The 22,857-nt window shown below is 33.1% G+C and overlaps 1 protein-coding gene across 1 annotated transcript in view; it reads right to left on the bottom strand.

Moving 5' to 3' along the window:
• The window catches only part of LOC130448831 (G1/S-specific cyclin-D2-like), a 57,510-nt gene that overhangs the window by 11,117 nt on the left and 23,536 nt on the right, over positions 1-22,857 (bottom strand). The gene's annotated exons all lie outside the window — the stretch shown is intronic.

Raw genomic sequence — 22,857 nt, 5'->3', positions numbered from 1 at the left:
AAAAGGGTTAAGAGGTAAACAAATTTACGAAGATATGCTTAATGCCCTTGTCCTTCGTATGCGACCGTGAAAAATTGGACTGCAAGCTTCAAAAGAGGTAAATTTTCTATTGAAGATGATGACCGATCGGGAGGCCAGTTTCTGTGTCAGTCCCCGAAAATATCGATGCAGTTCATGACATGATTTTATCAGACTGTCGAATTGGGCTAAAACGGATCACGTCAATTTGGACATGAGAAAAATTGCTGCAAAATGGATCCCAAAATGTTTGAATGTTGACCAAAAGCGTGCAACGGTAGAAGCATCGCGTTCGATCTGTGCTCGATTTGAAAACGATATAGACCTCTTAAACCGAATTGTTACTATGGATGAGACTTGGGTACATTTCTACGATCCAGAAACAAAGCAACAATCGATGGAATGGCGACACTCTGATTTTTCAAGATATAAGAAGTTTCGTGTCCAAAAATCTGCTGGAACAGTTCTTGTTTCAGTTTTTGGTATTGCCATGGAGTAATCATGATTTATTTTTTGGATAAGGGTAAAACAATAACTGGAGATAACTATTCGACATTACTGACCACCCTATCCAATGTATCCAATTAAGAGGAGAATATGTTGAGTAATAAAATATTTTGACATTGAAATTTTGTTTGGCTCTATAGTAGGCCAAGAATTTTTCAATATATCCTCTTACATGGTCAAAATTTTTGTATATGATCTTCGTCTTCTATTTCAAGCGCTCCCAGGTGTAGTGCTCTGGTGTTCCTTTGTGTTCAAGAGAATGTGGATAGAGGTTTTGTCCTTTGTGCAACAAGGTTAGGTTAAGCGACTTCACGTGTTTGTTGAGAGGACAGTGCCCCGATAGAACTCCTGTTAGTATTCGTAAATTGTTCTTACTTAAGTTGATACATTCAGTTTTGATTTTACGATATTGTAGCTTAGAGTTCGAGTGGCTACTTGACTATCGGACAAGATGATGATCTCCTGTTTGTGATAGTTCCTCTCTTGATTGAACTGAACAAATTTTTCAATCCAATATATTTATGCGTGAAAAATGCTTGGTGCGCTGCCCAGGCTTTCAGAGTCTTTGGTTCTGGGCCCGTAAACTTCTATTCCCGTTCCGTCTGCTGTTTTAGATCCGCCCGTACACCATTTATCCTATGGTGTTTTGATCCTATTTGCTTTTACAGTTATTGAGTTAAAACTTTTCTCAAACTTTTAAACTTTTTCGATGCAACGTCCTAAGGCATGTCCCAGGGTTGGTCATTATTTAGAAACGGGTTTTCTTTGGTGACTCCGTCTCTGAACATTCTTAGTGTTGTTTTTCCCGCCACGCATTCCATTTCTATGTGGAGAGGTGGGAGATTTATAATTACTTCTAGTGCAGCTGTTGGGCAAGATTTCATGGCCACAGTTGCACATAAGCAAGCCAGTCTTCGTACCTTTGAGAGATTGTTTTTCATGATATTCAAACTAGTTCTATATATCCTCCCACTTTAAAGCGATTATCAAAAGGGGGTGGTTATTTGGGTTGATTCCAAGGTCTCCACGATGTTTTCACATTTTCTTTCAATTTTATTTTTTTCAGTTTCAAAATCTATGATTATATTCCAAGGAGTAGTTAGATTGATACTTGGAATACAAATCTCACGATGGAATATTATTTTGCTGAAAAGGCACCTACGAAAATCTAACGGTTCTTCGTATTTACCAAAGTTAAAACGTATGAAAACTAAAAAGTTTAAAGAGTTAAAATAAAAATAGTATTGTCATTACTATTTCATACAGACATGTGTTTTATAAGGCAAATCGAATTGAGTGTTGGATTTTAGGGTGCGAGGTACGAACACGTGTAATATCCATAAATTCCACATTCAGTCACTATACCATTATAACCAATTAATAAAGTCCAAAAAGCCAATAACTACGTAGTGTTAGGTGCGTGAGTGCATGAGTAATTTTTAGGGGAAATTTACAGTACTTGATTCATCGACGAATATAAAATGTATTAGAATGCATCAGGTGAAGCAAGAGGCGACAGTTCAGCTATGTTACACCCTAAAAACACCCCGGATCCAGATGTGTCACAATGCAGCTGGACATTACCAATACTGCATTCATATAATCACTACTTATTATATGATTATAATCCTTATTCACGTGTAGCAGTATTTTCATACTAAACCTTTTTAATTTGCATACGCAGGTTTACGTTTTGTAAGAGAATTTACAAAACAAAGCAAATTATTTTTAATATGAAACATCGTATATTGAATAATAAAGTATTTTATAATACCGATCTGAAAGTGATGTACTGAAAAATTACAGAGTGAACAAGTTGCTACTGAAATGAAAATATATTATACAAATGCAATCTACAACGTCACAGTCAATATCACAACCAAAAGCAATTTCAAAGTACATTTTTAGTCTTTATCCATAGGAAGATCAAAATTGTAGCGAAACGTCAAAAAATAACCCAAATTATAATATACACACCTCCAAAAATCTTGGTCCCCTTTTTTTTATTTGTCACATGTTTATTTTAATTTCAGCATTTTTTGTTTACAAATACCTTCTTATCTTATCATACAAATAAAAGCAATTAGGAAGCAAAAACTTGTTTTCGTATGAAAATATTCAGAATTTTGTAAAAGAAGTCAGTTTTGAATTGTAGTGTGTATAGAAAGTATTCGTTGAAGTTTGTAAGATGCCAGAAAATCCGATTTCTCAATTTGATCGAGCAAGAACTGTGGTCCTACACCAAGAGGGTTTCTCAAATGAGATTGCTAGGCGTTTAAATATGCCGCAAACTTCGATAAGGCGGGTAGTGGTCCCTTTTCAAGAAACTGGTGGCGTTGCACGAAGGCCGGTGGCTGGTGACTTCAGAGAGGGAAGATCAGTATATGGCTAATTTCACTCGAAGAAATCGAAGAATAACGGTAACAGCCCTTCGCAGTCATTTTTTGCATACCTACCGAAGAGTAATTTCGAGAAGTACCATAAGGAGGTTACGTTCTTTAAATCTCAAGGCAAGAAGACCTTTAAGGGTACCTAGACTTCTACCTCGACATAGAGCTGAACGTCGCCAATGGGCCGAAGAGCATCGGAATTGGCTTTTACCCCAATGGCGCAACGTCTTATTTTCTGACGAGTCACGATTTGGCCTACAGAGTGATAGTCGCCGGGAAAGAATTTGGAGAGGCCCATGTAGACGAGTGCGACTAATTTTCGCAAGAGGCGTTGTCCCTTATCAAGGTGGATCAGTTATGTTTTGGGGGGTGTAATGTATGGTCGCCGCACTCCACTTATTCTTATTGAGCGAACAATGACCGGTGCCATATACGCTCAAAACATTATCAAAGCAATCGTGCAACCTTTGCGCAACGAATATGGAGCAACTCGCCAGTTTTTATTTGTATGATAAGATAAACAAGTATTAGCAAACAAAAAATCCTCAAATTAACATAAACTTGCGAAAAATTACCAAGGGGGGCCAAGACTTTTGGAGATGTGTGTATTTGTTCTTAAATTTATTCCTCTTTTAATCTTTTTATATTTTGGTGTTACTTCTCAGACTATTCACCAAACCACTTTAGTTCATACAATCCAGAGTACAAAAAATCATGCAATTATATCTAGACTAAATATCACTAAAGAATTTTCCTAGAGGTAATTATTGAAAAAAAATTGGAATTTACTATTAGAAATTCAAAGGACGAAGGAAGTTGTACTTGTACTGTTCATAGTTGGATTTGCGCGGTAAATCATTGCTAACATATGTCTTTTGATAGCCAGGTCGTTCTCAACTTGAAACTACCACAGGGCGATGTTCTTTAAAAAGCCAATCAAGTACTTTGGCATGCCCAAGTATTTGCACCTCGTATTTGTAGTTGCTGGGTACTCATCGATGACGTAGTTTGTAGTTTCTTCCTCCTCCATGCTTCAGCGGGATTCCGGATTTTCCGTGTTGCCAATCGTATGAAAATAACGTTTTAAGATTGCCGTATCTGGGTAAAAGGCCAGTCACCAGTCGAATTTCGCGCCTGTTTAAGAGTTTTACGTTTTTTATTAAGAGGCAGAAAGCGCTTCTTTAGGAGCCTTGGCTTGTCTCATACCAGATGTTTGTATCCATCTCCGCAGTACTTACCTTGTGAGCAAATTTTTGAAAGAATAGCAACACTTTTGGCTACATCTAAAATCGATTCTGGGCTCATCGGTGAATTTGCTGTTTTCAATCTGGTAAGCGAGTGATTCTCGTCGTTGTCCTTGTGGTCCCAGATGCCACCTGTATTCGACGTTGTTTTTGTTTCAGGTATTTTGTCATGAGTCTCATTAGCCTTGCTTCATACCCAAAACATTGACCAAAATATTTTGAGTCCATCTATAAGAGATGTTGACAGTTTCTGCTATCTCTCGGATGCCCATAAGACCATTTTCTCAACTTTTCCAATGTTATCGTCGTTAACAGCGTTGGATAAGCGACTTGAAGGGGGCAGGCAAGTTTTCGACTACTTCACATTTTTTATTGAATGCTTTGTACCTGTAAAATACTTCTGCAACATTTTCTACGATTCCGTAGCCGAATTCAATTGGTAATACAGCATCCGAAGCAAACGCGTTGCTTTACTTTTTTTAGCCAAACTTTTCACATCGTTAACAAACAATAGTTCAGAAACACACACTAGTTGAGAAATGACGGTTACAACACAATTTTACCCAAAGGATTAACTGTTTAAATGCACCAGTCGTGGCCAAACTTGATCAAGTACATTTACAAGGGCCGATACTCTCTAAAAAGCCAACCAAGTACTTTTTCTTGAATCTTTTAACGTCAATAAAGAAAACTGTGAGGCTTGCCCGAGTATTTGCACCTCGTATTTGTAGTTGCTGGGTACTCATCAATGACGTGGTTTGCAGTTTCTCTCTTCTCCATACTGCAGCGGAAATCCGGATTTTCCGTGTTGCCAATCGTATGAAAATGGCGTTTTAGATTGCCTTATCTGGGTAAAAGGCCAGTCACCAGTCTATTTAAGATTGGTAGTTTTTTTTTATTAAGAGACGCAGAAAGCATTAGTTTAGTTACAAAAAAATTTTACTGACACGATTTACGCAGTCCGGGTCAAACTTGTTCGTGTACATTTACAGAAAACGACCAAATAACTTTCAGGTATATTTGGATTTTTTATAGTTCATAGATATCGATTAATATTGATTGATAATCTTGGTTCAACTTTTAGAAAATTGTTTATATCGGTGATTTGTAATTATGTCACTAATATAGATAGATACTATTGCTGTATAATTTTTTTACGCTTTCAATCTTCCAATATTATTCAAATCAAGTGAAAATACTATAAACTATCGAAGTGTTCACATGGTGGGTGGTGCATGGTCCATCATAATCAAGGTAAAAGTAATGGTGCACCACTTTAAAGCACGGCAGATGTTGAGCGACAGAAAACAAAAACAGAAAATAAGATTATTTTTAAAAATATTTTATTTCGTCCGTATCTGACGTAGGTATAACGCGTAGAGAGGAAAAGGATAGCCGGTAGCAAGGTGTACATTCGTAGTACATACGTAGTTGAAGAGTATCTTGATCTTGTGTTTATAGTATAACTACCTGTACCTGCCTCATGTTGTGTCTACCACCTGCCTCATCGTGTATCGATAATTATTGTAGATCGCAATTTAATTCATTCAGTTCCCTTTTTATACGAACTTTCCTCAATTTTATATATATTTCCTAGGTAAGGATATTACACAGCTGTTGGTTTAGAAGGAAATAATAGTTATCGGAAAACGTAATACATAATAAAATTATTTCAATATAAAATGATGACTTTTCAAGGAAAATGTCTAAAATTTCAATTATGAAATAATTCAAGTATTTGAATGATAATATCGTTCAACTTTGTCGAGGTAACTTTTCATTATCATCCACAATAGGACCCTTCTGTGTAGTAACGTCAAAATTTTGTCCTTCAAGGCTACCAATTTATTTTGTTTTCCAAACAAGCAAACCTTGTATTCGAAATAAAAAAAATATGAAAAAGTAATACATTTTATTACTGGCTGTGGAGATAAGCTTTATTTATAATTTTTTTTATAAAAGACAATGATTTCACGAATCATACGTACGAGTCGGTTAGACTTATCAAAATGTAGTATTTTAATACCGGTAGTACCAACTGTTCTTTCTTATTGAAATTAATTGTACGTCTTGCAGTCTAGTAAAAAACAACCGTAAACCAATATGTCGTGAGGTAAGTCGGCGAAGCGTGAAGTCGAAACAGAGGGAAATTTCGGAATCTTCATATATTTGGTAACGATCCAAAGAAAGAGCTCGTGCCTACGAGGAATAATTAAGACCCTTCTTTTGATAATAACGCCCGGAAATCGTGAGTTTATATCTCATGTACACCTTTTTAATCAATTTGTTAGATGTGGTTCTTAGACAGAAACGCGTGCCAACTCTTCAAGTTCAACGGGAAGTCATTAATTCCAGAATTTAAAATTGCCGAAAAGAAATTGTATATTAAAACACGCTGATATGTGACACACAAACACACTCATATATGGTTAAAATACAATATAAAAATATGTGTATAACAATATTAAAAATTACATTAATTAAATGAGGATTGTGGGACGTTGAAATTTATTTACTTTCAACGAAATGATTAAATTCATAAACTTCAAAAATCAACATTGAAATTGAGTCGCGACTTGAACGTGAAATCTGTTTGCTATTCAAATTAGATTATGAATGACATTGAATTTTTATAGGTTAGATTAGGTTAAGTAGTTATGAATGAAGCTGAATATTTGTTGGTTAGATTATAAATGACATTATATTTTATAGGTTAGGTAAAATTCGTTAGTTAATGATGGCGTTAAATTTCTTTTATATAGTTTATTTATTCAAAATCTAAAAGATATCCATAGATTGCACTAAGGTTATTATATTAACAATAAAAACTAATTTAAATAACCTTAGTGTGATCTGTGCATATCTTTTACATTTAGAATAAATAAACTATATAAAAGAAATTTAATGCCATCAGTAATCAACGAATCTTACCTAACCTATAAAATTTAATGTCATTTATAATCTACCCAACGAATATTCAGCTTTATTCATAGCTACTTAACCTAATCTAACCTATAAAAATTCAATGTCATTCATAATCTAATTTGAATAGCAAACAGAATCAATAGATTTTTGAAGTTTATGAATTTAATCATTTTATTAAAAGTAAATAAATTTCAACACTCTGCAATCCTCAATTAAATGAAGGTAAATCATTTTTAATATTGTTATACGTCCCAATTTCACTCATGTTTATAAATTATTTTGATTTTAGGTTTTTACCAATTAACATTTCGGTTAAAAGCATATAATATTGACGTTTCGACTACTTTATCAAAATGCGATTTGACACTGACATGACCTACATCATCTTATATATTAAAAAAATTGATGATTTCCATTCCGAGTTCGTTCAGGCGTTCTAACCAACCGATTTGCTTAATTTTTTTTTTCAATGAAAGGTATTGATGCACAGATCAGCTATCAACCATCGGATTTCATCTAATCTTTTCACTATTCTCAAGTTATACTCAAATGCGATTTCCCCCTGTACATTACTTATGGGAGTTTTTCACATACACACGTTCTATCCTCAATATCTCAGGTTCTATTCAAGATAGAGACTTCGCTTTGGTTTAAGGACACTCACTGAAACACCCTATTTCTTTTGAGTTTTTGAACACTTGAATCGGTTGAGTTGGAGAGGAGCTAGGCGCGGACATTCAATGTGGAGTTATGGATTTTTGTAGGTTTTTGGCAATTTTTCTACATTCAAAGATCTATATCTCAGGTTCTAATATAGCTACAGAGTTCGTTTTGGTTTAAGAACACTCGCTGAAACACCTTCTTTCTTTTGAGTTTTTGAACACTCAAATCGGTTGAGTTGGAGAGGAGCTAGGCGCGGATATTCAATGTGGAGTTATGGATTTTTGTAGGTTTTGGCAATTTTTCTACATTCAAAGATCTATATCTCAGGTTCTAATATAGCTACAGAGTTCGTTTTGGTTTAAGAACACTCGCTGAAACACCTTCTTTCTTTTGAGTTTTTGAACACTTAAATCGATTGAGTTGGAGAGGAGCTAGGCGCGGACATTCAATGTGGAGTTATGGATTTTTGTAGGTTTTTGGCAATTTTTCTACATTCAAAGATCTATATCTCAGGTTCTAATATAGCTACAGAGTTCGTTTTGGTTTAAGAACACTCGCTGAAACACCTTCTTTCTTTTGAGTTTTTGAACACTCAAATCGGTTGAGTTGGAGAGGAGCTAGGCGCGGATATTCAATGTGGAGTTATGGATTTTTGTAGGTTTTGGCAATTTTTCTACATTCAAAGATCTATATCTCAGGTTCTAATATAGCTACAGAGTTCGTTTTGGTTTAAGAACACTCGCTGAAACACCTTCTTTCTTTTGAGTTTTTGAACACTCAAATCGGTTGAGTTGGAGAGGAGCTAGGCGCGGATATTCAATGTGGAGTTATGGATTTTTGTAGGTTTTGGCAATTTTTCTACATTCAAAGATCTATATCTCAGGTTCTAATATAGCTACAGAGTTCGTTTTGGTTTAAGAACACTCGCTGAAACACCTTCTCTATTTTGAGTTTTTGAACACTTAAATCGGTTGAGTTGGAGAGGAGCTAGGCGCGGATATTCAATGTGGAGTTATGGATTTTTGTAGGTTTTTGGCAATTTTTCTACATTCAAAGATCTATATCTCAGGTTCTAATATAGCTACTGCGTTCGTTTTGGTTTAAGAACACTCGCTGAAACACCTTGTTTCTTTTGAGTTATTGAACATGGATTCGATTCGAGCGAAGCCGCGGGTAAAAGCTAGTGAATATGAAAATAAAAATAATATCAAAATAGAAATCTGGTTGCACATAAAAAATTTATTTATCCTTAGTTTTTAAATTTCAAAAATAGAACTATAAATTAAATCAAATTATTTAGCTCTTTTTTTATCATTGATTCTCTTTTCTCGTGTATTAGATTATATTTAAAAAATTTTTATTCTTGAATGTATGATTTTTTGATATTTCGTTGTTAATTATTGCTGTTTTATTTTTTTTTTATTGTATTGATGACCTTTCGGTCTATTTTCCAAATACTAAAATAGAAAACACCAAAAAACAAAAGAAATAATATTATATATAAAGTACCTTGACGATGTTTACATAGGACAGACATCTCAGTATGTAGAAAATAGACTAAAAGTTCATCGATACGGTAAAAAAAAATAAAATTGCATTAACGAATCTCGAAATATCAAAAAAACATACATTTATTTATTGAGATTAAAAACAAAATCAAATACAGGAAAAATAGAATTTTTAGAAATGATTGACATGCATAAAAACGAAAAATGATAAAATTTTAATACAACTATGAATGATTTGCTATATGACCGCTATTTTTGAGATGTAAAAACTAAAAAAAAATTAATTTTTGTTGTTCTATTTTGATATTCAAGATGTCAGCACCAAATCATGTTTTGATATTTGTCATATTCATCTAAACCTGTTTTTCTCAATTTGTTCCATCACAAAACTATATTGAAATTCTAATCAATTAATTGGAAATGTTGTGTAGGAAATATGTACCATAAGAATGTCTGTAATAATATTTTATTAAACACGTTAGTGATAATGAGGAACTAAGGAAGAGGGTAACAGGTGGTTGTTTAAGGAATAATCGTTGATAAATAAAAACAGTGTGGCCAACTGACGTACCGTAAATAATACAGAGAGGGTGAATTTTATTGTAATTATTAAACGCGCAGGTGAATAACACATCTTAAGGAGCCGTTTTAACTAATAAATTATTCACATGGTATATTTTTCAAATCATCGAAGTGTCTTCATAGACTTATAGTTTACATACTGCATATTTGCAATAATGTTATTCTTATATATATATATGAAACAAAAATTTACTAACAAATTATTACTACTATTAACTAGATGTATGTAGTAAGGCTGTACAAAGTGATCAAAGTCCTTAAACAAAATTTTGCAAACCCTAATTATTATGTACAGTTAATGTTTTTCCAGAAAGTGATTGGATTATACTATGGACTGTTGTAAATTATACCAAATATAGTAATTTTTATTTTCAAACTCTTACTATTTGGAATATCATAGAATATAATAACAATAAATATCTATCCAATGCTTGCTTTCAAATGTGTATTCAAAATACAAAACTTTTGTCTTTGAGTAAGTGTAGGAATCGGTAACCGTTTGCTCTACAACTCAGATTTTAGATCTTAGAAAATGAACCGAAAAAGCTGATTAAATTTTCTCTCAATATCTGAATTTATTAACAGACTAAAAACTACCTCAAGAAAAAGTTTATTTCAAAAAACATTCAATACGAGAGTTGCTACTCAAGTTTTGAGCTAAGTATATAAATGAAAACAAATTTTTATAATCGGATATGGTTTTATTGTTTTTTAAAATATTCTCCATTATGATCAATACACTTTTGCATGCGTTTGAAACAATTTTCGAAGCATTTTGTCCATTTCGATTGAGGTACCTCCAAAACATGTAATTTAAATGCATCAACTGCTTCTTCAGGTGTTGGAAAACGATGACCTCGCAATTTATTTATGATTTGCGGAAATAAGAAGGTATTATTGGGTGCCAAACAATGACTGCACGGCGGATGACCCATCAATTCGATGTTTTGACTGTTCAAAATCATTTTTGTTTGAACTAATCTGTGTGAGTCTGCGTTGTCGTGGTTGAGAATGATTCGTCTTATGAGATTAGTTTTACTGATTTTTTTCTAACACTTTTGGCAACCAAATGCTGGTGTACCATTCAGAATTAAACGTTCTACGTTGATCTAATAGAACGTTGGCAACATGTCCAATTATTCCGAAATATCAGGCGACCATATGCTTTGAAGTGCTTCATGTACGAATAACTTTTGTTGGATTTACCCCATACTGTCGATTTTGGTTTAGTTTCGGCTTCATATGCATAGATCCATGATTCGTCTTTTGAAGAAAGACGCGATTGAATTTTTTCAGCAGTTCTTTGCACCAATTGTTGCGAATTATTTTTGATCGATTGTCAAATTATGTAAACAAATCTTTTTGTGAGCCATGTTCATGCAATATTGAATGTATGCCAGTGAAACTTTTTTGGCACACCAGCCGATTTTGGACGACCTTCACGAAACGCATTCTTTATCGAAGTAAGAGCACGTCTGAATCCGAAAAACCAGCGAAGCTTGGTGACCCAAGATGGTGCTTCATCACTAAAAATCGAAGCGAGTTGATTAGCACATTGCACAAGTCGAAGTCATAAAAATTAGAGCACTAAAATGTACGCGATTTCATTCCATTTTTTTATCAAGACGAATGTTCTGAGTAGGTACGTTCAGTATTAAAAATTTTAAATTTTATGATGGCAATGATATATTTGACATATTCACATCAATGTTGCTATATCTCAAAACTTAAGTAGCAACCCTCGTATAGATTTCTGACCACAACTAACTCAAAACTGGAAGGGAACATAACGAAACATACAACCTATTTGTCATAAATATTCGCTATAATTTGTACAAAGTCGATCTTTTCATGGTGAAAAACTAATTTCAATTCCAGCAAAATCTCCATTTAATTTCTTTTTTATAACACCCAAACCACAACTTTTCTATATTAAGATGTTAAGAATTTTGCCTATTTTAGAACCATATAATATCACTAAGGATTTATGTACATTTATATGCTTGTTGGGGTGATGATTCACTGACACCTTAAACATCTGTTGTGCCTTCAGTTTGGGCAAGTCTTTCTAGTCTATCCAGTGTCGACCCTGAGAATGTGCAGGCGCCATTTTTGACCAGTTAAAGTATCTTGAGCTGTCAATTCAGCTGACAATGTCCTGTTAGAATCTCTGTTTGAGCTCAGTGCAGACTAAGGCATTTTTCCGATCTATTTAGTCGTAGTTTTCCAGTAGTATCTTATTCATCTTCTATTATTTTATCGGTGACGATTCAATAAAACGATTCTTGTGCCCAGAAGTGTGTTTGTCATTTCATTTTCTTCTTTTCCAAATTGTTATTTACTCGTAATCAATATATAATAATAATTGAGTATAATGCAAGAAAAATTGAACGGTAAACTAATAAATAATGATAACCGTCGATATTCCGTATATAGTTTTTTGGAATAACGAAACTGTTAGGAAATATATTTTTCACTAAAATTGACAATATATTTATATTTGATTTCCCCTAATATTGAGACGACATACGCCGACAAAACATACAAGAAAGCAGACGAAAAATATATAACGGTAGGTTTAAGCGACTTTTTTGAAAGACGACAGAGAACCAGCTTGTAAAATTATTTACCCCTCGTACCAAAAAGAAAGCTATCCTGTCTTTGACAATGGCCTAATCACAATTGAAATTTTCTTTACAAAGCAAGCAGGGGTAGTTAAAGTAAACGACCCCGAAATTTTTTCTTTAAGACTTTTTTGCCTGGTCTTAGTTATGGTATAAACGGAGATTTGTATAAAATCCTTAGGGGTTTCGGTGCGAGAGAAACACCTGGTCGAGCACGAGACTAAAATGCTTATATATATAAAGATGGACAATTTTTAATATGTTAACATATTTCTATTTCCTTATAGGTACGAAGTGTCAATTTTTATCAGAAATGAATAAGTTTAATTAAGCAATACAACGCGTTTAGAAGATTTAATACAAATACAAATCAATAGGTTCGGAATTGATTCTAATCGTTACCCGCGAACAAAGGTATTATTTCTCTGGTAATTATAACTATATCCTAATAATTCACCCTACAATCCTTAATTCGAGTTGAATCAATTGGTATAATGTAGAAAAGCTCGCTTGCTTATATAGTCCGGTCAAATTAGACCAAAAAATAAGAGTGAAGCTACATAAATTCCCATCACGCTGAAAACCAATCAAATTGTTTAAAATATGATTAAAAATAAAATTTTAAAGTTCCCCATCATGCCCATATGTGGAAAAATGTTATTCAAGGTCAAAAAAATGAGTTTTTCGCGATTTTCAGCAAAATGGTAAGTTTTATAAAAAAAATACCTTAGACAAAAATTGTAGATTATAAAATTATCTACAAAAAACGTCGATATTTTTATTCCTACAAGTCATCGTTTCTGAGATATAACGATTTGAAAAATTGTAATCGTCAAAAAATGCAACTCCAACTGAAACTTCTTAAAACCAGGAAAAGCTCAACATCAATCTGAAATCTATTCATCAAAAAGTTTATCTACTTTTGGAAATTGACAATACACGCAATAACTGGATGTGACACGACATCTGCATTTTACAGAAAGGGTAAAATAATCATTTTCAAAATGTTTGAAAAACAAAATTTAGTTCAATGTGCTGAAGTTTTTAAAAACAATAATTCAACTCGACAAGAAGTTATTACCAACGGAATTCGCTTTCTTCTTTCTATGTATGGAGCTCCTAAAAAAACTACCTGCTTAGATAAGTATCGAATGCATGTTTAGTTAAAAATATTGAAAGTAAAAAAACAAATTCGATTGGCTTGTCTTTCTCCAACCTCAGTTGCTGCTCATCAACATCTTTTCCGGATATATTACCAAGTTGTGGCTTGGTTATCAACGACATCCTACAGACTAGGGTTGGAATAAGTCAGCAATACGTTAGAACCCGTTCATACTTTACTCCCACCACTCAATTTTTTTCAACTGCATAAGGGATGTAGTGCTAAATGTGGTTGTAAAAAGTCTGACTATTTTGTTCTCTGGTATGTACACCCTGTCAAGGCTCTAATATTGAATCACCAACAGTGGAGGATCCGTTTAATTCCAATGAGGCGACAAGAAGGAAAACAATTTAAAAGTTACGACTCGGACGATTAAATTTCACATTTTTTTTTAATTTAAATCACTTTCAACTTTTCAATCTCTGGTAATTTCCATTATTTTGCAATAATTTCAAATTAAATCGCAACAGACCCGTGGAACAGACCTTCTGGGGAAACCACGTTAAAAAAACGCGCTAATTACACTACCTCAGAGGTGGCGCGGAAACGTGTGCTTTTACAACTTTTTTAATCATTATATCTCAGAAACGGCGACTTCCCACCCAAGGGAATGATAGGGAACCTTAAAGTTTTAGTTTTAATTATATTTTAAACAATTTTATTGATTTTCAGCGTGATGGGAATTTATGTAACTTGGAATGTCTAAATTGACCGGACTAATAAGGGTGTACTTTCAAAGTTACGATCGATCAAATCAAAAGTTTATTGGGGAATTTATTTTAAAGATAGTTTCGGGTGCCTTAGTATATTCGTACAATAAACATATTGGGTGTGAAATATTTTTGATCTCACTGTTGCTTAAATTTAAATCAAACATATATTTAATAATATCGAAAAATTATCGACATGAAGATTCTCTATACTTTTTTGAAACAGAATTTGATAATAACCGTTTTCTTATAGGTCAAACCACCCTCAAGAAATTACCCTATTGTATTCTAGGAAGAGGTATCCGTACGCAGATAATTCTTTGAAAAGTCTAAGGGCTGTTAATGCTTTTAAGACACGTGACATTTGGCAAATATTAGATAGTGAGGGAACAATAATCTCCGTATGTATTCTTGAAGACCTTGAGAAACTGATTCCGATTGGAGTTTCAGATACAGAAGTCAAGGTGTTTGATATTGAGGTAGATGATGTATGGCATCATAAATAATACGGGTACAAGACGATGCACAAAGTGAAGAATTCGATTTTTGTGGCATTCTTGGACACATTAATACTTAAATATTGCAAATTCATTCTTGTCTTAATTACACTTGATAGAGTATTTGACTAATTTGATAAAATAATTTTATATTGCTAATTACCACATTTTATACCTATAATAATGGTTCTTTATGCAACAAGTAAGTAAAGTAATACTTTTTTTCACGCGTAGGAGGATAATTCCTACTAGTGAAAAAAGTTACTTTACCCACGAGTTTCATACAAATTTTTTTAGTACGCCACTCCGTAAAAGAATTATTCCTTCAATACTGTTTCCTGGATTTATCATGGAGAAGATTCATAGTCACTGCAGTTACCGATTCAACATCTTCTGGTGTGCAGTTTAAAGTTTCTTCACTATAATTTTAATTAGGGACAAAACGGATTTTCTTGAACGAATATCAAGAAATAAAAGTGTGACAGTTTTTCGGAGAAACGAATTGAAATGAGGAAGAAAAGTTACACAGCCCACTATTTTGATAAAATAATTTTATAATTGCGTTAAAAAAAGGCGTTACGGCACTTTTTTTCACGCTTTTTGACCGATTCAGTTTTTTGACATATTTCTGAAAAAATATACAAATTAATTTGGATCCCAAAGAGGTGCGCCAGAAACAGAAGTTGGGCGATATTCCTCAACATAAAAAGGGTTTTTCTTACGATACATTATATACCAAGTAACTTGTAATGATAATTACGAAGTTTAAATAGGACAGACATCTCGGTATTTGAAAAATAGATTAAAAGCACATCAATACGATAAAAAAAATAGAACTGCAGTAACAAATCATGTAATATAAACAAAAGTACATTCAAATATGAAAATTCAACCTATGCATAAGATCCGTTTTTTGACAGGTCCCCCCATAGAGAGCCTCTGAGTACTTTTAGGATCATACAACAGTATCTTTTAATCCTTTTGGTATTTCAGTTCAGGACGACTTTTGAGGTGAGTTTCATTAACACAAATTCATAGGCGTACTCGATAGGCACGGTCTAATGATGTCCACATTGTTCATAGATGAGTCTCCGTTTTGACGGTTTTTTTATAGTATGCATGTTCGAATAGCGACTCGTCCTAAATTACAAAGTTCATAGCAAGAAATTCATCCATTCCTTCAAAAATTCTACTCATCTACATTCCACTTTATTATCTGATAAAATTGAGGATATTATACTTTAAATTGTTATTTTTGTTGATTTAAACTGCAAGTTTTATGCAGGGCCGAGCCTAAGGTATTCGCCCGGGTGCAAGAACCGCCCTATTAGCGTACCTAGTCGAAATTTGATTAGTGATGCGAAATATGAGGTAAATTTCTAATCTAATTTAGAAAAGTACCTATTAATATATTCTATCGTTTTTTCGGCAAGCGGCTTATTCTTTATTATTACCTATTTATTATCTTTTTTACGCCGCCCGATTCGCCCGAACGCTCAACGCACTATTTTGGTATTGTTGTAATAATAAGAAAACAATATTTCGAATAAATGCTGATAAGGCACTTTTTGCGACTAAATATTTTTTGCATGATGGGGTTCTGTTATTTTTTTGCTTTTTGCCGTAACGTATTAGTGCCGCCCGGGTGCCATGCACCCCCGGCACGGCTCGGCATTGAAAATATTAAAAATGGAATCCAATACAAAAAAAAAAGAATTTTTAGAAATGATTGACATCAAGAAATGGAAAAACTCTCAAAAATAAAAAAGACCTAAACAATTTGTGTAAAATTTCAAAATCTATTTAATAAATTGCAATGTATAATCTAATTATTGGTTGCTACTAATTTTCCAGATATGAGAACTGAAGATGAAAAAAAAAATAATGTAAAAAAAAATTTTAATTTGATATTTATATTGATGGAAATTTATAAAGATGGAAACGTTCATATTTTTACCTGTTTCAATTCACTAGTAGCGACTTAAGCTCATGACGATTAATTTCAATACGTTTATTTATGTATGAATATAAGAGTCTCGAAAAGTAAACAAAGGTAAGCCCTTTAAAAATGGCGAATTTAAATGTCCTGAAAGATAATATAGCAGCAGTAACAGCATGTGCATAAGAGCACCTGGACTCACGTTTTACGTTCACAAAAAAACCATACATATAAAATATAAAACAAAAATACCAGCATCTGCTTCTGCCCGCTATTTTCGCGGTCGGTGAACTGGTCCTGACGATGATCGGTGGCGGTGTTGGCATTGCATGCTTTCAGATTTTGTTTTGCAGGATTGAAGTTTCATTCGCAACCCCGATATATACTACAACTAACAATGACAACTACTCAACACAATTATCGTTAGAACTTTGAACTGAAAATGATTTCTACTAAAATACACACATTTTCTAATTGATACGATGTGATTTGAACGAATGAATTCAAAGTATTCAAAGAATTCAATCTTGTTTATCAGTGCACTATCATCTATTTGATTTAGTTTGCCAAAATCTGCTAAAACTAATTTATACCTAATAATTTTTTATTCAAAATATTCCTGATATAAATAAGGATATATTGTATCAAGGTTTTAAATAGAGATATAAATTTTACTTAAATTTTTAAGGTCTTTTTCGTTTTTATTAATGTGAACCATTTCTAAAAATTCTCTTCGTGTATTAGATTCCGTTCCAAAAATCTTTATATTTGAATTCTTTAATGCAGTTTTACTTTTTTTATCACATTGATGACCTTTTAGTCTATTTTCCAAACACTGAGATGTCTGCCCTATGTAGACTACGTCAAAATTAGTACAAGGCATTTGATATAAGAATATAACTTCTTTTGTTTTTTTGGTGATTTATATTTCAATTTAGTGAAATATTTGGATTATATATTATATCTTTTATGACTTAATATCATATTTATTCAAAAATTCGGTTAGGAAAAATTATTTATGTTTTGCTTTTTAATTGATTGTAGTATTTTTTTATTCCTTTGTCGGTCTTTCGAAAATTTAAAAAAATCAAAATAAGCTGATTTTAAAACAGAAGAGACCTAAAATCAAGAAGACTTAGAAGCGTACATACTTCGAAGTAATTGGACACCTAGTACTTTTTTGAAAAATGGAACATATTCACAATATCAGTTATCTTGGAAAATAATAAAATTTTTGTAGATAATGGCACTTGGAGCAATAGTGTTCGTATGTTTTCACCATTTCTAATTCCTATCAGTTCCTTTCTAATAGAAAACTAGTTTGGTGATCCTGGAATGACATAGTAATTGTCCATCCTGAGGAAGTCGACATTTACGCCCTTTGTGAGACCGTCTTCATTGTTCTTGTTGGAACCAACTTCGTCATTGTCCTTCCTGGAAACATCGTCTACTTACCTACAAAAATCTTCTTTACCATTGCCATTGGTATTCCTGAGCATCTCCAGACTTTGCAGGATCGAACCCAACGCCATCAATATAAATAACAAAATCTCATTTTTTTTCTAATTGGCACACCCTGTATGTATGAAATGATTCTTATTTTTATGCTCGTTCTAGCAAAGGTATAATATACAGGGTGTGCCATTTAAAAAAATGTGATTTTATTTATAAAATTCGAAACTCATACAGTAAAAAAGATGATTCTAGAATCGAAAATTCTATAAACCTAAGTTTTGTGTTCGAAAATTCTTTTTGCATATGATGCCAGTTAGCGTCATTTATATTTTGCGGAATTTTCCAAATATAATGATTTTTCAATAAAAATTTCGGTAATTATCTAAAAATCATCCCCCACCTCCTATCGACATGGGGTTGCGGGGGGTAATAAAGAAAAGTGTACTGAACACAAAAAAATTATTCCAGCCGTCGGTCATCCCTTGTTAAAAAAATAGAGAGGGTTAAAAAATAAAAATTTTAAATTTTCGAAATTACGTGCTAACAAATTATAAATTTGATTTGAAAATATATAAACAAAAAATACGGCTAAATACTGAAAATAATATGTGAAAATAAATCAGTAGAATTATGAACAATTATAATTTTTAATTGACGTAACCATAAGTAATTATTATTTTATCATAGAAAAATACATATGGAAAAATTGAAAAATCAATTACTATTTTTTTATGGTAAAATAGGGTAGAAAAACGATCGAGGGATGTGGCTAGGGGGGGTGTTAAAAGAGCACGTAGAACCTAACCTTAAACTTAAAAACAATGACTGACGGCTAATTCCACCTTTCATATATTGTAATTACCTCCCTCTAACACTCCCCACAACCCCAAGTCGACAGGGGGTGGGGGATAATTTTTAGATAATTACCAAAATTCGAATAACCATAAATATTTACCTTTGTTTTTACCACTAAATCAAAAAACGCAATAAAATATAGGGTGTTCCATTTAAAATTCCAAAGTTGATTTCGATACCGAATAATTGGGACACTCTATATAATCCAAAAGTCAATAATCTAAAAATTGCTTCAAATACAAAGAACTTTTTAAAATTTTTAATAACTCTTACAGGTTTATAGAAAAGAATATGGATCACCTGTACCTGTATCTACAACTATGCTAGGAAATACAATTTGAATGAATTTAGTTAAATTAAAAATCGAAAATCTGTCAATTATAACATTAGATTGGACCAGATCGTCAACTTGTTCAACGGTATGGTTAACAAGAAACCGAAAGAGAGCAAACGTCGGAATTGTGGTTAGGTTAGGTAAGGTTGTGAGAACGGCAAACAAATTAGGCAATAAAATACCTGTGGCAACTGGTATCAGACAAGGGGATAGCCTAAACCAAATCCTGTTCAATATTATAATGGACGAAATCATCAACGAAGTAAAGCAAGCCGGGAGAGGATACCGAATGGGAGATAAAGAGATTAAAATAATATGCTATGCTGATGACGCAGTAATCATCTCGGAAGACGAAGATAACCTACAGAAGCTCCTATATAAATTCCAACAAATAGCGAACACGTACAACATGCAAATCTGACAATATCTAAAGAACCGAGAAGATGTAAACTAGCGATCTACGATCAGAGTGTAGAACAAGTGATGTCGTTCAAATATCTAGGGACAAACATAACAAGCGATAGAAATCTAAAGAAAGAAGTAAAAGCACAAACAACGAAGGCAGCATCAATATCAGGATACCTTAGAGATTTAATTTGGCGAAATAAATACATGAGCACAAAATGTAAAATTAGAATATATAAAACTTGCGTGAGAAATAGAAACTAGAGCGGAGAACACAACCACTAAACGGCTCCTAAGAACAACAGAAATGCGGAATCTGAGATCAATAACAATACGTTACTCGATCGGAAGAGAAATGAAGAAATAAGGGACATTCAGGATGTAGTAAGATGGGCAAGGAGCCGCAGAAGAGAATGGAGAGACCATGTTGACAGAATGGCAAATGAACGGTTAGCAAAAATTGCAAAGGAAAAGAAACCAGACACAACTCGACCTCCTGGACGACCACCTATAAGGTGGTATGAAAGCTGCTCCTCAGCATCCCAACTATTCCTGGCAAACCCTTGATGAAAATACAGGACCTAGTCCTAACGTAAGAAGAAGAAGGTGTCATTTAGTTCAGAAGCTCATGATTAAGTGATTATCTTTTTTAACAATAAGAAGTACACATCAATCCAAAAGTTATTAATCTAAAAATTCATTTAAATACAAAAAACTACAAAAGTTTTTTGATAACTCCTACAGGTTTGGAGTAAAGTATATGGGTCATCTTACGTTTGCCACTCTATACAATAATAGTAAATGATTAAAACAATTTCAACAATGCGAAATATCAAACAGTTGATTCTTCCAATACGTTTTGTATAAAAAAAATGTCTGTGATCTGAAATATTGTTATCTACATGACTACGTTTTTTTTTCTGATGAGTCAATTATGAACATTAAAGTGAACCGCATCATTAAACAAATAAAACTGCATAGGTGCTACTGGAAAACAGATGTAGAGTAATGCAAGGCGTCGCCATCGTTATCCACCCTCCACAAATATGTAGGGTTTCAATAATCATTCGATTCGATTTGTGAGTGACCCCGAATGCAGCTGTAGATCTTAGATAAAACATAATGTGGTGATATAATAAATTTCTAATGTACACACACGAGCCATACAACAATAAGGCGATATCAGTAATAAAAAAAATAGCTTTTAGTCGAAAAATGATTTATAGTTTGAAATTGTCACAAAAGTACACCGAGCATTCTATTTTTTTTTTTGAGCAAATTTACTATTATTAAATAAAATGAGTAAAATAATTTGTCATCTGTCATAAGAAGATGAGAAATTCGGGAAAAAAATTATAAACAATCGTCAATTAATACTAAATCATTCAATCAAACATATTTTCAAAATTTTAGGGCCACCACTAGAGGGAATATTTCGAAAGATAAAATTAAAAATTTTTTCAAATTTACCCAATTAAGTTGCACATTTTATACGAAGATCAGAAAATTTTGAGCATTTTTCATTGGACAAGTTTTAGTCTATATCGAAAAAAAGAAGTGGGAGAGAGTGGGAAATCTTTTTATGAAAAAATGCCTGTAAGTCCGCTTCTGCTCAACCGATTTTATAAAATCGATGTTGTTCAGTTATCAGTCCTAAGAATGTGCAAAATAAAGTGCTTCATGAAAAAAAATCATAACAGAATTGGCTCCGAGAAACACGTGGAAGTACAAATCATTCGCATTTGAAAATCTATCAGATTTAATTCACTCGTTATTATTACGAAACGATGGACTTAACCCAAAAGAGCCCTCACAGTTACACTGTTTGTTTTCATTTGGATACCGCCATCTAGTAATAACATTATTATGGAAACAATTTAAATTACTGCAGGTAGGCCAATGTAAAAACTTTCCATCTAGGATAAATTTGCCTAATAGACGTTTGAAAAGAAATTCTCGCCGTTTACACATTTCTTGAGATATATCGGGACAGAAAAAAGAGAAATCACAATATCTAAAATTTATTATTAAACAACGCCCTCTACCACTTACGTTACTAATTAAATTGCTTAGAAATTATATATTTTTTATTATTGGACAAAACCTCTTTCAAACAACATCAAGTTTATAAAAATCGACTAAGCAGAACCGGACTTACAGGATTTTTTCATAACAAGGTTCCCACTCTCCCCCATTTCTTTTTAAAGGTATAGATTAAAAATTGTGGAACGAATAATTCACAGAATTTGATGAAGACTATTATCTGCTCGATCACAGTCTTCAAAAGTCCTCCAGAAATCCAAAATGACATCATTTTAAGACATGTTTAAATTTCCGGGGAATCATAAGTCATTACTTTTTTGCACCCGTGCGTTTCAACAATAAACCCTTTCCCGGTTTAAAAACTGATGAAAACGTTGTACCTGTGAGGGCTCTTCTGGGATCAGTCCATCATTTCACAATAAGAATAACAGTTAAATCTGATGGATTTTCAAATGCGAAAGATTTGTGCTAAAATGATGCCGAATAACCTCACAATCGAATCAACGTGTACTTTGGTCTTGTTGAGACCATTTCCAATGACCAATAATCCACTGTATTACCAACCGTCACGTCAATATCCAATCCAATTGACTATAGTTTCGATTCTTTTTTATTTATTGTTATTCTTTTTGTCATTATATATGCAGTATAGAACTATTTTCATGTAAGATCTGTGGTTACATGCTTTTCATTATTTTAGATCTTACTCTTTGGTTTCAATTCTTTCTCTGTTCTTCTTTAAAAATTCCACTGAAGCAAAAGCCCCGTGCAGCGAGATTAGCACGAATTAAAGAATCTTCGGTTCACGCAGAGCTGAGAAGACAACAGCAAGCAGAGCGACAACGTGTTTTGAGAGCAGCTGAAACTCCTCTTTAGGTGCGAGTTTGTTCAGAAAGACAAGCTACGTGCAGGTAGCTAGAAAAGTGAGAAACGCCAGAATAATCGCAGGCGACAATTCATAATGTTACTATTGAGATGCTTTCAAATGGAAAGATG

The sequence above is a fragment of the Diorhabda sublineata genome, chromosome 9, assembly GCF_026230105.1.
Source record: "Diorhabda sublineata isolate icDioSubl1.1 chromosome 9, icDioSubl1.1, whole genome shotgun sequence".
NCBI lineage: Eukaryota > Metazoa > Arthropoda > Insecta > Coleoptera > Chrysomelidae > Diorhabda > Diorhabda sublineata.
Note: the sequence above shows the minus strand (reverse complement) of the source record. Positions and strands in the feature narration are given on the sequence as shown.